The sequence below is a fragment of the Labrus mixtus genome, chromosome 17, assembly GCF_963584025.1.
Source record: "Labrus mixtus chromosome 17, fLabMix1.1, whole genome shotgun sequence".
Lineage (NCBI taxonomy): Eukaryota > Metazoa > Chordata > Actinopteri > Labriformes > Labridae > Labrus > Labrus mixtus.
This window is the reverse complement of record NC_083628.1, coordinates 22,890,478-22,904,416: the sequence shown is the minus strand read 5'-3', so window position 1 is coordinate 22,904,416 and position 13,939 is coordinate 22,890,478.

The window sequence follows — 13,939 nt, the reverse complement described above, 5'->3', positions numbered from 1 at the left end:
ACCGCTTCACCTGGTCCCCTGTTAGCGCTGCTTCACCCACTTCCTGCCGTTAAACTTTTCTCCTCATGGTGCAGCACTGCCCGCACTTAGTGGTAATCATAACCGCATCATCATCATCATCTTTTTCTCCTCTTCGTCATTAACTTTCGGTTCTTTCACAATAATTAACATACTGCACAGGGAGCAAGATTAGGCAGCGAGATGCGGAGAAAACGAGGGAACATAGAGGAACGCCGAGCAAAAGAAGACGAGGGAAGAAACAGAGAGGAAGGAGACATGAGAGAACGCCGCGACCAACTCCTCTTCTCTTGCTTCCTTTCCTCTCATCAGTTTCTCTGATTTATTTCCCTCCCATTCTCTTTTGTTTTGTTTTCATCTCATTTCTTTTCCTCTTGCTTCCTCTCATCTGCTTGCTGAATATCTTTTCTCCTCATTTGCCCCTTCCTCTCCTTTTCTGGTCTCCTTTACTTGCACCCTGCTTCCTCTCATGTTTACCTCCTCCCCTTTTCTGTTTCTTCCATTTCCTCAATTCTCCTTTTCTGTTTACTCATCTTCTCGTGTTTCCTTGATTCTCTTTTTTATTTTATTATTCTTATTTTGTCTCCTGTCTTCCGTCCCTCTCCTTTTTGCATCCTCTCTTTCTCCCAACACATTTTCAGATATCTTCACTTCTATGAATGTTGCCTCTTTTTTCCATTAATTATGTTCCCTTTTAGGTCCCTCACTTCCTTCTTATCCCTCTACTTTTCCATTATCCTTCTGCTCCTCATCCAGTCTTCCTTTGTCTCTTACTTCCATTAGATTTTCTCTTTCTTTCAGTCCACATGCATCTTCATCTCCACATTGTTTCCAGTTTGACACTCTCTTTCCCTCCAACAGGAATTCCTCCCCTTGTTTCCTCAACTTTTTTTTTTCTCTAAAAAACCTTTATTGTTTTCCCATTTTCATACATTTCCACTCCCCTCCTTTCTCCTCTCCTCTCCTTCTTTCCTCCCCTCTCATCCCTTCCATCATACTTCTCCTGAGGTTTCTGACCTCCAGTACAGGGACGTCCCAAACCCTGTGCTCTGTGCCCGGCCTCTGATTGATATTATAATGAGACTTATCCCAACATCCCTGCCTCCCTGTACTGTTCGCCACCTCCCCTACTCCCCTGCCCTCACTCCTATCTTTTCCTGGTATCCTTCCTCACCCCTCTCCCCCTTTTGCTCCCTGAGCCCCTGAGTGGCTCGCTTGATTCCGTTTCATCACACATCAAACAGGCCTGACGCTCTCCTTGCAAGAAGGACCCAGGGACCACAACATCTGCAAAGGGAGGCATGCAGGGGTGTAGAGGGGGGGGGACTCCGGCCTCTGAGGGGGCGGGGGGAGTGAGGACACGCCATGCTACGAGCAGATGTCACTGGGACCTGAACAGCAGGCTGGGGGGACGCCGCGGGGAAAGAGAAACGTAGTGAGGGACCCCACCCCTGCAGCCCGGCCTTGAGAGGAGAGGAGAGAGGAGATGAACCCGACTCTCTCCTTTGCTCCCCTCTCCTCTCCTCACCTTGCAGCCCGGCTCCCCCCTCCTGCTCCCTCTTTTGACAGTACAATTAGGTAATTAGTCACCTCAGTGCTAATAACCTAATCATTACTTGTCTGTGGGTTTTCTGTCTAATTCAAAATCTGCGTCCTCCACAGGCGCTCCCCTGAGTGCTGACGTGGAGGTGGGGGGGCAAAGAGGGCGTACAATTACCTTTGTCTGGATACTCCCTGTAGCACAGAGAGAGCCAAGGATCTGATCCAGACCAAAGCAAAGGCCCTTTTTTTAATGGAGACAGAGAGGCTGCTCTTTGGAAAGGGTCAAGATAGCTCTCACATCCATTAACACCGCAGCTATTTCATCACTGCCTTGTTGTGGCAGGCGGGAGCTGCAGAGGGACTGTGATCAGCCTCCGCTGAGCGCAACACGCTGACATTTCCCCGGTTAGTCAAAGTGGCAATTGGAAGCTTCTGCTGTCAATGAGTCATCAAAGGGCTTGTTTGAGAACAGCTGTTGACGTCAGTGCACTGCCACAAGCATTAGCCCTGGTTGAGAAGTCAAGTTTTTTTCTTCCTGAACTGCCAATGATCCTTTCATCAGTATGGGCAACACGCAGATGTCATAGTTCACAGAAATGTTATCTGTCACCAAAAAGAGCTCATTTTTTGACAGTGATTTTTAGAAGATGGAACACAACAAAAGTTAAAAAAAAAGAAAATCTTGAATGTATCTATTTTTTTGTTGAGAAAATATGTGTGCATGTTCACATTTTCAAAGCATTTATTTAAAGATAGAGTCAGTAGCTTTTTCCTTCAAAAATTAAATATAGACTTATTAAAAGTAATGCCACTCGATCATCACTAATGGGCCTTCATACATGTGTGGTGCTGACTGTTTACAGAGACCCTGTCCTCTGCCTGGATTTTGATGTTTTGGTTGATTTGGTTGACACAGACGTTTCTGGGCGAGAAGCTAGTGTGTTTCCTCCAGCCAATGACAGCGCACAGGTGAGTTTAGTAGGGGATACAATTCAGCGATTGGACTGTATGATCTTTAGAGCAATTTTGACGTGTAAACAGTAAATTATAAACTACAAGGAAACCAGTACCTGCATTGACTCCCTTACTGTTTCCTGACTCCTTTAAAGCTTCATATTTTTAAAAGTATTATATTATATATTATGTAGCACTTATGCTAAAGCTTGCATAAATACTGGCTCCGTCTTTCAGCTGACCTGTCCTAAGCTTTTAATCTCAATGTAGCAACAACATCTACTATTCCCCTTCGATTGATTCTCAAATCTCAAATGACTACAACTTTCCAAGAGGCGTAGAGAAGCTGCTCATCTTTGCCATGAAGCACGCTCCTCCACTCCTCATAATCTAGTCTCATGTTTTTGGTTTGAGGAGTTGCAAACCCCCCGCTGTGCTCGCAGCGACAGACGTTGTGTCATCCTCTTTATTATTCAGATTTCTTGGAGCCAAACAGCTGTTTTGCATGGCAGATTAAATCAGAGCCTGTCCTGACTCCTGACATGGAGGTGATGGATAAAGCACTGACGTCTTGGATTGTGGCATAAAGATAAATTGACGTTGCAAACGAGCTGATATTTGAATCCTCAGTACACCAAGGAACATAGGGTGCTTTTTAAATCTCCATTTACTGTGCATCCATACTTGTATATCATTTTGGTTATTCAACAAATAATTCATCTAGACTTCATGTGCAGGGATTTTTAACTACAGAGACGAGTGTCAAAGCTCAGAGAAACTAAATTAATTGCTGCAGCCACTAACAATTTTTCTCCTCGGTAACAAACTGCTGCAAATGGATTTCACAAGCAAGTGCAGAGTAGGCAGCGGGCTTTATTAGACAGAGCCGAATGTATTACTTTATCTTGACGGCAAAGTTGGTACACTTTATCACAGTCCGGGTAATGAGAGATAACTCCCTGCGTCTGCGGGAAGCGAGTCCGGCACCACAACCCCCATGCATTTTTTATCAGTCGCAATTACTCAGAGCTTGTTGATATTTCCCATTCGTTTCATTTGGGAACATTTGCATCAAATAACCAGAGGCCCGCTGTAGGGCTAACCGAGCCGTGCTGCAGCAAATTATAGGTCTCCGACTGCCCGACAAGTCACCAGAGGTTTTACTAATGGCCAGGCTGCAGCACGAGAGGTCAGCCAGCTTCTTTTGACGTTTTGTCTGTCGTCAACTCTCCGGGCAACTCTCCAGTTCAACATCGTTCCTGAGTCAAACTTGTGACTGCTGTCAAACTTGTGACTGCGACAGTATCAACACACATAGTTCTATTTCTGTCCTGTGTCCTCTGCTTGTTTTTTACTCACTAGATTGTCATGAATTTTTTAATAAAGTCTGAATAAAAGCGTTAAGATTTGTGTTCATTAAGGGGTGTACAAAAAAACCCATTCAAAATCTATGTTTAGGGCACTCTCATTATGTATAATATGTGTTATTCATCTACCACTTGCATTGAATTTAAGTGACAATTGCATCAATCTACTCCCATCATGCATTAAAAACATGGCTTTACCTCTTCAGACCTAAATCATTAGTTCCTTAATTGGAGTTAAAAGTACCAATAGACGTACTATGGAGAGCAGCAGTGGGAACTTGAGATTGTTTTATCTGTTGAAATAAAGTCATGCATAATTCCGGAAATAGTTGAACTAATGAGTTCAATAAAAATGCAAATGTACGTATAATACATCACACTTTGTATTTTATATTCCCTATTTTCATGCAAATGTTAACTGCCCTTACATGCAATACAATCAAGTTTAAGTTTGGTTTTATGTTACAGTGTTTATGTTTACAGCCAGCTTGGTTATTTGATGTCAGGGGACTATTAAAAAAAAGAAAAGATGGTTGAAATTCAGCAATACAGCTTAAAAAGTGGAGAATGAAATGAAAAACAAAGTGAATCAGAGCCTTTAAACACGGTAATCATCAGGAAGAAGATCATTTAGTAATGGCACAGAGCTGTGTTGTACCATGTTTTGTTGTTTTTTCACCCAAAAAAATGTGCAAGTGTGTACTGATTTAGAAAAGATTTACTATAGGGTGCATAAAAAAAATCTTGATTTATGCAAACAGTGGTAAGTGTCGTGGTCACCAGTCATAAAGGTTGGGAACCTCAGAGTAAAAATAAGAGCGCTGCCTTACGTGGCACTGTAGTGAGTGTTGCTCTGCACACTCTCTATCATCAATCATAATTAGCAGCAGTTCTGCTCAATTAATGCTGCAGGCTTGAGATAGAGATGAAGAGCTGAATATCAATACCTCACTGACAGTAGCGGTTAGATCAGAGCTGATTGACAGGCAGACTTATAACCCGATCAAGGTGTGGGGACCAGGGTGGCTGCTTCCTGGTGTCTCAGATTTGTTGTAATTGACAGGTGCAGGTAGATGTTTGGGGGGGGTCCTGGTGGAGCTCTGCGCCGTTTATGCAGATTAACACGTCAAAAGTACAAATGAATAAATAAACTGGTAAGCACAAATCAGCCATTTAGCCTGAGGGGATGGCATCATTACCAGATTAAACAAAGTGAGTAATCACAAAAACAATCCGCTTCAGAAGAGAAGGAAGTCAAAAGACGCCAAAGCTGGAGGGTAAAAAGCTAAGTCATCTTAATTATTCAGCTATAGGCAAACAAAGATATGAATCCATAATGAATAGAGCAATGACAGATTATATGTTTATTTTTATTTTTTTTACAAATATTGTAGATTTTTGAAGCTGTGATGTGAGTGCTTTGTTGTAAGCCTTTCTCCCATATTTACATGATGACATATAGGAGATCGGACGCTTCTGACAATAGAAATGCAGAATTCAAAAACAAAAAGGAGCCTTGAGGACGGGATCACAGAGATGGCATGAATTCCCAAAGCATCCAGCCAGCATGGGAACCTGAGGCAGAGGCCTTGTGGGAATAGCTTGGGGTCACTCTAAAGAGGAAGGTGCGGTATCAAGGAACAAACGAGACCCGCTCAGGGTGTTTTGACACTAAAAAGGAAATTCTTCCTCCTTTGAAACCCAAATGAGCTGATTAAGGTCCCCGCTCCTAAACACACCCATGCCACTGCCCATGAATCAAATCCTTAGATGTTTGATTCTGAGCCACAAATGATATTTTTTATGGTGTTTTTTTTTTTTTCTTCACCTAGCTGACCAGAACCGCCATAACCTCAGCTTGAACTTCCTTCAAGCCTAGACACATCTCAGCTGCAAGCACATCACTTCTTCTAAATTGGTCTAAAAGCGCCCCTGGTTTCCAGACTTCCCTCCACTCGCAGCAGATACCAGCCTCTTTTTTTGACCTTCACACCAGGCCACGGCCCGAACCTCAGCTATTGATTTTTCTAACTATGTGTTTACTCCTCGTCTGCACACTTTCCCAGCTGCTTGGAGAGCATCGTTTGCCCCGAGGCGATCAGCAGGGCTCAGCTTGTTCCAGTCTTTGATCATCGTTCAGCCAACGGATTAACATATGCACACTCTCTTCCTCTCTTTGTCGCTGAGCTTGATAATAAATCTATGGCCTTCCTCTCTCTCTCTCTCTCTCTCCTCCCTCTCTTTCGCTCCAATATGGGACGAGCCATGAATCAATCACCCCGCTTTACGCCTCGTGTCCGACATGGATGCAAATCACAGAAGGATCTGTGGGTAAAGCTCTGCTTATTAAAACCCGATGCCTGACTCATTACTACCCGCTCATGCACATGCATGTCGCCAAGATGAACAGCAGGTAGCATCGTGAAATACAGCGACGTTGGTTGAGATAAAACACAGACAGATGAGATTAACCCAATTTCTGCATCTTTTATCTCAACGGAGGCCAAAACTAAGCCTCACCCACTTTGCCAAAACAAAAAGAGAATTGAAAAGCTAATGAAGTTAATTACCGCATCATTGTGGGAGGTTACAGCCTCGTTGAAAAGAGGCTTAATCTTAGGGAAACTGCAGTGCAGAGGCTCGCCTTCCTACCTGCCCTCGCTGTGCACTAAGTGTACTAATTAAGGTTGGTTTGAGCCTACAACCACCCCAGTTAGCTCGCTTAAAGGGCCAGGGCTTCTGGGGTTTAGAACAACACTGATAAGGACTCCGCAAGTAGGACACTGAGTAAATGTGTGTGAGCTCCAGCAGGGGGAAAAAAAGTGTGCGTTTTTCCAAGGAGAGGGGTGACTTATTTTCTCGAAGAGCAACCTATGTGATTTCTCTAATGGCCATGGCTGAGACACACCCTCACTCCCTGTTGCCTCTCTTATTCATTACGACCTAATTATATCAGTGTGTCAGCCAACGTAACCGGCTCCTTGCCCTAAATGCCGCAATGTTCTCATGCCTGCGCTCATACTTGCAGACCTTATGTTTCAGAGCCGTGTACCATTTAACCACGGCATCTCGAGGCACTCGGGGTTGTTTGGCCTGCACTTTTTCCCCCCCTGCTCTGCCCATCAAGAATGCAGCGGATGAGGTAGAGGAGTATATGCAGTTAATAAAAATACAGTAACAACATGAGCTCAGTACTGGCAGGAGGAGGGGGAGGAGGAGTGAATTTTGGACGAGTTTCCCTCCTAATCATCAGCGTGTCGGCCTGAGCGGGCCTGTGAGGTGCCGGAGCTTGGGCCCTATTAAAAAAACGAAGCCCAGCTTGCTGGAAAAGATCCGTCCTCTCACCTCGGAAAACAACAACCCTGCACGCCCCGACAGCGAGACAATCAGCCATGCGCTGCTCGGGGTGAGGCGGCGGTGACCCGCCGTGCCGAGATGAATCCAGTCCTACACACTGATGAGCGCTTTCACAGACATCAAACGGGGAGGCTGCAGACCTCCCCACGACCTGCCTGTGCTGCCTTGTCTCCTGCTCTCTGCTTTTATTTGAGGTTGATACCGGCAGACGGATCAGCAAATATCGATCACTGCGTGCTTGGTAAAATTCTCCCTCCAGATTTGAGAGGTGATTACAGGCTCTGGACCCAGCTGATGCAGACTGGGTGTGTGTATGTGTGTACATTTAGGTTTTTCTTACCCCACCTGTCAGACAGGCCAAGCAGAGCAGCCCTTGATTCCTTGGTTGGAGTGTCTCCAATCATCTGCAGAAGAGAGACATCTTTAAAAAAAACACGGAGACAGGCAGGCAGCCGCACTGTACAAGACAGAAAATAGGTTATAAAGCGAGGAGAATAATGCATGTGAATCCCAATCATCGAAATTCAAATGATTTGGATGCATCCCCAACCAGCCCTCCTCTCCTTGTCTGCCTTCTGTCGAGGCCTCAGAACTCACCAATAGGATGGGAGGGAAACAAGCTGCAGATTCAGAGGGTTTGCATTAGGAATGGCCCTTTATTAATTAAGCTTGTGGGGAAGAGCTTTTTGACAGGGGCTCCCGAGGCGGTGAGCGGTGTGGATCTTGGCGCTGACCTGGCCCAGCAGGGGTAGGGGCTGTGTCTTTGAGGTGGAGGTGGTGGTGGGGGTAGAATGGGTGGTGGGCGGGAGAGAAAGAGGAGGAAGGAGGGGGGGGTGAGGGGGGCTGGCTACATGCCGACAGCCAGGCCTGCCACGTCTGCGTGCCCGCTTTGAAGTGTCACCTTGAGGGAAGAGCCGATGGCCGGGAAGCCGGGAGGGCGGGAGCAGCGGAGAGGAGTGGCACGGTTGGCATTGCCAGACACGGCGCTTTAATATTGCATGGGCTCCCGTCCATCTCTGTACACACTCAGGACATTCCTTCTGCTTGATTTAGTTTGAAAGTAGATCTTTGTTTTTTTTTCCTCTCGCCATGCTGTGGCTCAACACCTGTGCTGGTTTTGTGCTCGTTCTTGGCTGAACAAATGTCAAGCTATGCAGTCAGAAGAACTTTAACAACTTGCTGCAATATCAAACTTGACAGTGCTGCGTTTGGCCTGCTCGCTGACAGAGCTGATGCACATCATACATACCAACAATACGGTAAAAAAATCATCCCAATCTTACACTTAACATTTATTTTTCAACAGAAATCAAAAAAAAATTATCTTTGCAAGTTCAGTGGGTACATTTAAAAAAATGATTGGACTAGAAAGCGGCTTGTTTCAAGATATATTCAGATATTTATATTTAGGCTATTAATATTTCACACCTCAGAACGCTTAACCAAAACATCTGTTTACGCTCATGTGTTGAACACAGAAACTACCAGAATACTGTAAAGGCCATTCTGCTTTAGATAACACATTGAAACACTGAAGAAAGAGTGAGACAGTCTGCATGACGAGAAGCTATGATCTACAGATTAAGTGAATACCTAAAACAAGTTCATCTGAATTTGAAACCTACCAGATTGTCTTCATTTTTTAAAAGAAAATAACAAATTAAGGACTAAGTTCTTGGTGAAAAAAGCCGTGATGAAAAGCTTTTTCAGAGTGAAAATACACAGATCAATAATGATGTTTCTTACGGGCAGACATTCTGAAAAATCTAAGAAATATTCACTCTGGTGTGCTAATTGCTTAGTTGCTTTCATCATCTCCTCAAATGGCGTCTTCCTTAACCAAAAAACGAAACTATATCACCGGGGACTCAACTTAAACTTTTACTATCTCTCTCTCTCTCTCTCTCTCTCTCTCTCTCTCTCCAGTCGTGCTGTGCTTGCCTGACCTGCTGCCAGTGCAGTTACGGAGCGCGGCGGAGAATCAAACATGGCGTTGGTTTGAGGGGATGCATGAGAGGGACTTTATCAACAGAGGCTGCAGGAAGGAGGTGTTTTGAAGTGAGGAAAAACGCGTTTAAAAAAACACTCACACTGCACGCACTTTCTACCCACTTTAACAACCGTCCCAGTTCACAAATAGCAGTTTTAACTCCCCTGATTAGCACTGACATCTGCAGCCTTTCATCTCTTCCTCCATCTTGTTTTTTTAATCAGATTAACCCAAACGGGCATCCTTTAATGGCCTCTTTTTTAGGAAAGCTGAAAGAGGAGAGATAATTAAAATAATTAAACCGCTGGGACCGGTCTGTGCGCGCTCATCTCCCGCTCTTTTCTTTTCTTCTCGCCTTTAAGTTTTGATTCTGCCTTGCTTACTGATTCAAGCGGCACAGAGAGGGAAAGACTCATCATCCTCACTTAATTGCATTAAGTTGACTCTCGGAGGTCCAATTTTTCCCTCCAAAACCAACAGCCACTGCAGGATCTGAACTTTAGGTGCATGTCAGCTATCTAAATGTGGAAGTGGAGGGGGGAGGGCATGTTTCTAAACAGCCTTTATGGAGCATATTTATTTAGTCAGCGAGCATATTTTGCATAAGGCCGAAGATAAAAAAAAAAAAAAAAAAGAGGGGGGGAAAGTATCCTCTTTAATGATTATTTATTCATGGACTTTTAAGCTTTTAATGAGGACAAATGAAGCCGTTTTCCAGAGTGTCAGTATGTAGTATGCTTACCAAAAATATTCTTGTTTAGCATTTTCTTTTGCACTGTGTGTCCGTGAGGAATAAACACTAACATTTAAATATAACTAGGAGTTTGGAGGGAGACTTTTAAGCAATCAGCTTATCTTGATCTTGTATGAATATAAGATTTGCAAGAAGTTTATTAACAGACTCAGTGATGACGATGATTTATTCATTTTCAGTCATCTTGTAATTTCACTTTAATTGATTAAATGTAATTTTGGGGCACTCCACAGAAAAGCTTAAAAAGTAATGGTTTATATGGATGCTTTAAAAAAATACGCTTTTCTTTCTGAAACTTCAACTTTATCAATGACCTGCTGAACTTTATTGAATATGGTAATACGTATCAATTATTAACTATTGTGTTATTAATTCTCACTCATACTTACACATGTGAGACGTTTGTACCTTATAACTTCTACAAAGACGAGCAGAGAAAAAAGGAGTGCGCTATACCGCACCGTCTGAGTTATACTTTGCATTATAGGTGTACATAGCTTGAATATTAGAATAACACGTCTTCAGATGAATTCAAACTTTACTTCCTGTCAAAAAGAATCTAATGAATTCTTGCATGAGGATTTTACCGAGAGCAAGAAGACCGACATCCTCCTCGGAGTGCAGCCCCAACTTTACACAAGCTCCGATGTCTTTTTTCCCCCCCTCGTACACTTTCGCTTCATTCAGATCATTTTCACAGGGCTTCATTTCAAGTTGGCACGGAAAAAAAAAGAGAGAAAGAATCCCTTTGCTGGAAATGCTTAAGATTTATGTTTAAATTTTTCATGGAATCTTTGAGAACATTGAGGAGCAATTTCACATTTGCACTGACATCTAATTTCTCAAGTACAGTCTGAAAGCACAAATTGCCAAGGATTCCCTATGTGCCCAATTATCCTGCATCAATTTCCTTGACCCTGCGGAGTGCTGGTAAATTAATCATACCACTTTTTTTTTTTTTTTTGGACTCTCTCTCGTGAAATACATATGCACGCGTTTGATAAACTAATCATATTTGGTCGGTTATACTCACAAAAAATGATGAGAGTGAGCAGCAAGGCCCAGGGAATTGGGACCTGATAAAACACACAAACAGTCCCATTTGTACATGCACAAACCACCCATAGAAAATATGAACAAAAAGAGGCTGAATACTGTCAGTGTACAGAATATTTTGTTTTATTTTCCAAACTATGTAGATATAGGCTTGGAAATTCACATTTGAATTGTATAAATTACTGTGGGGGAACTTCTGTTAAAGGCAGCAGTGTTTCTGATTTATTGACTGCAGTCTTTGCAATAGCTTTTGTTTTTCCAACATTCATATGTTCCCCAAAAATAGCTAAATAATAAAGAATAAATATAATAAATGAAAATGTGAATAAAAAAATTACACTGCCTGGTGTAATAATAATAATTAAAAAAGCATCAAAGTTCTTCTATCAATTCGATCAATTCTGCTGCTATAGATTGACCTTAACAGCAGAGTTAATGACCTATGCATCTGAATCATCCTCAATCATCAACTGGGCGATGTAAGATTTTCTAAACTGTTACCTGTTGATCCAAACATGGCCGCAGAGACCAGTGCTAGCTTTTGGAGCAACAGTGTCCTCTGGTGGAGACAAAAAGCAGGGTAGCAAGTTAGTGAATATAAACAACAACAAAAATGGATACAGTAAAATAAAAGTCTCACCTTTTTTTGCTGGGAAGTCAGCAGAAATAAATCCCTGAAATATCAAAAACAACACAATTTTTGTCGAGAAAAAATTATCCATAGGCTAACATGGAGATTGATGTGATAACTAGTCCAGGCACAGTTAACCTTAACAAAAACCAAAACTTCATTCTTATTAAGACCGATAAAATTTTTTAAAAAAATCCTCTGGGATTGCAATAGAATATAAACCTGAATGTAAACATTTCTTAAGAGCAGAAACCAACTCTCATGCTATGTTTGACATGTGTAATATAGTCTATGCATTTGACATATAGAGCATTCACACTCACTTCTGTGTTTACTGTCGACATTTAGGGACAGAAATTCAGTTTTTACTTTCATATTTGTCGCTTGAATATAAAGCTATAAGACAGGAGACAGTTAGCTCAATATAGTTTAGCTAACATTATGCTAATTAAACAAACAATTTTACATGTTATAATTACCGCATGAGTATGCGTCATTGGAACACATCTTTGAGCCTCTGGATAGATTTAGGCTGTGTACATAGCTTCTTCAATGTTAACTAGTTATGTTGCAGTATTAGCTCTCTGAAGCCATTACATACTGATAAAAGAAAACACCAAAGTTTGGAACACGTTTTGCCAAATCTCTGACAACAAAGTGAAAGGATGTAGGCCTATCATTATTTTTGAAAATATTGAACAAAACTATATAACAAGTGCTTCACTTCAGAAATGAATTAACACTATAGGTTAGCATGTTTTAAAATATGTTGTCATTTTGACACCCCGCCCCCCAAAACAACTTACCATGAGTCCCTGAACACACCAAAAGCAGAAAATGGTGACTTTTGACACGATATTTATAGAATATTTACAGAAAATAATTATCTTGTTTTCACAATCATCCCACTTCTAGACACAAGATAAGATAACACATTCTTTTGGGAAAGGTAAACAACTTCTAATCTTATAAAAAAATACTTCTCAATGCTTTCCCTCTAACCCCATGTCTTTAGACAGCTTCTTTCTTTTTCTTTTTTTTTTATCTTCAATTAGAAGAGTCAATTGAAGGGATTACAAATAGTGCACGATCAAAGAACGTGAACTAGATTTAAGAATATATAGATACTGATCTAGTGCCAACTTGATAGATGCTTAGTTTCTGTTTGGGTTTCCCGACATCTCTTTGAAAGTGAAAGAAATTCCTCTTGCTTCTGTGTCAGACATAAACAGCAGGTTGTCTCATCTTGTATGAAGAAGTCACAAGGAACATTACAATTTTTCTCTGAAGAATTTAGGAATTAATTGTTACCATTTGTTAGTCAATGAGTTTATGTGTTAATTTGTCTTAGCGCCTATAGGCTCCTTCCTGTGTTTTTACATCACAGGGCTGAGCACCAAAGAAAATCATCTCCAACTCATTCAGTTGTTTTTCTCTGTTCGTTTGTTTTCCACTGAGCTGTGAACCAACTGCACAGTTTAGGAGAACGGACTGGCTTTTCAGTCTGCAAACATCTGAAAGTGTCCAGTCCCCCAAACAAACTCCATCTTCACCGGACATAATGACAAAACACCTTGATGCTGCTTTTCCACAGAGGTACAAACAAAACAGGCGGAGGTTAAACTTAGCAACAAGAAAAGCCAAACTCAGAATTGTAGTGCAAAACATTGAAGACGATCTTTATTGTTCACAGTTAAACACAAGCCACTGCTTTAAGAACTTCCTTTTTTGCCATATTGTCCCAGTTTCTCCTGCTCCGGTCAGAGTCCTTGTTTTTTCTTCAGTTTGTGCTGATTGTACCTTCTGTCTTGATTTGCTGTAGTTACTACGGTTGGCATTTAAAGTGGATTGTTGAACATGCTTTAGATAGCGAGGCAAAAGGAAGTGACAGCAGGAGTTCCCAGTGGACAACAGGATTTTAACAACTTCCAAAACCGGAGTAAACTTTATAATACTTAAGAGACATGAAGTAACTCCATGTTTGTCAACCTGCAGAACGGGAGCCTTCTTGAATTTGATGATTTTGGTTTTTGTTTCCAACATTGCAGCGGCTGAATGTACACACTCGTCCTTTTGGAGCCTGAAACATGTCACTTCCAAATCATCAGCTGGTCCTCACCTGCAATGTCTGATATCAATTTCAAATATGTCCTTTTGAATGCCCTTCATGGCTAAATAAATAAAAAGTAAAAAAGGTACGACAGAATGTGTAATTAAAAAAAAAAGCATAATATTTCATCCGTTTCCAAATGTCATACACTTTCCTGACT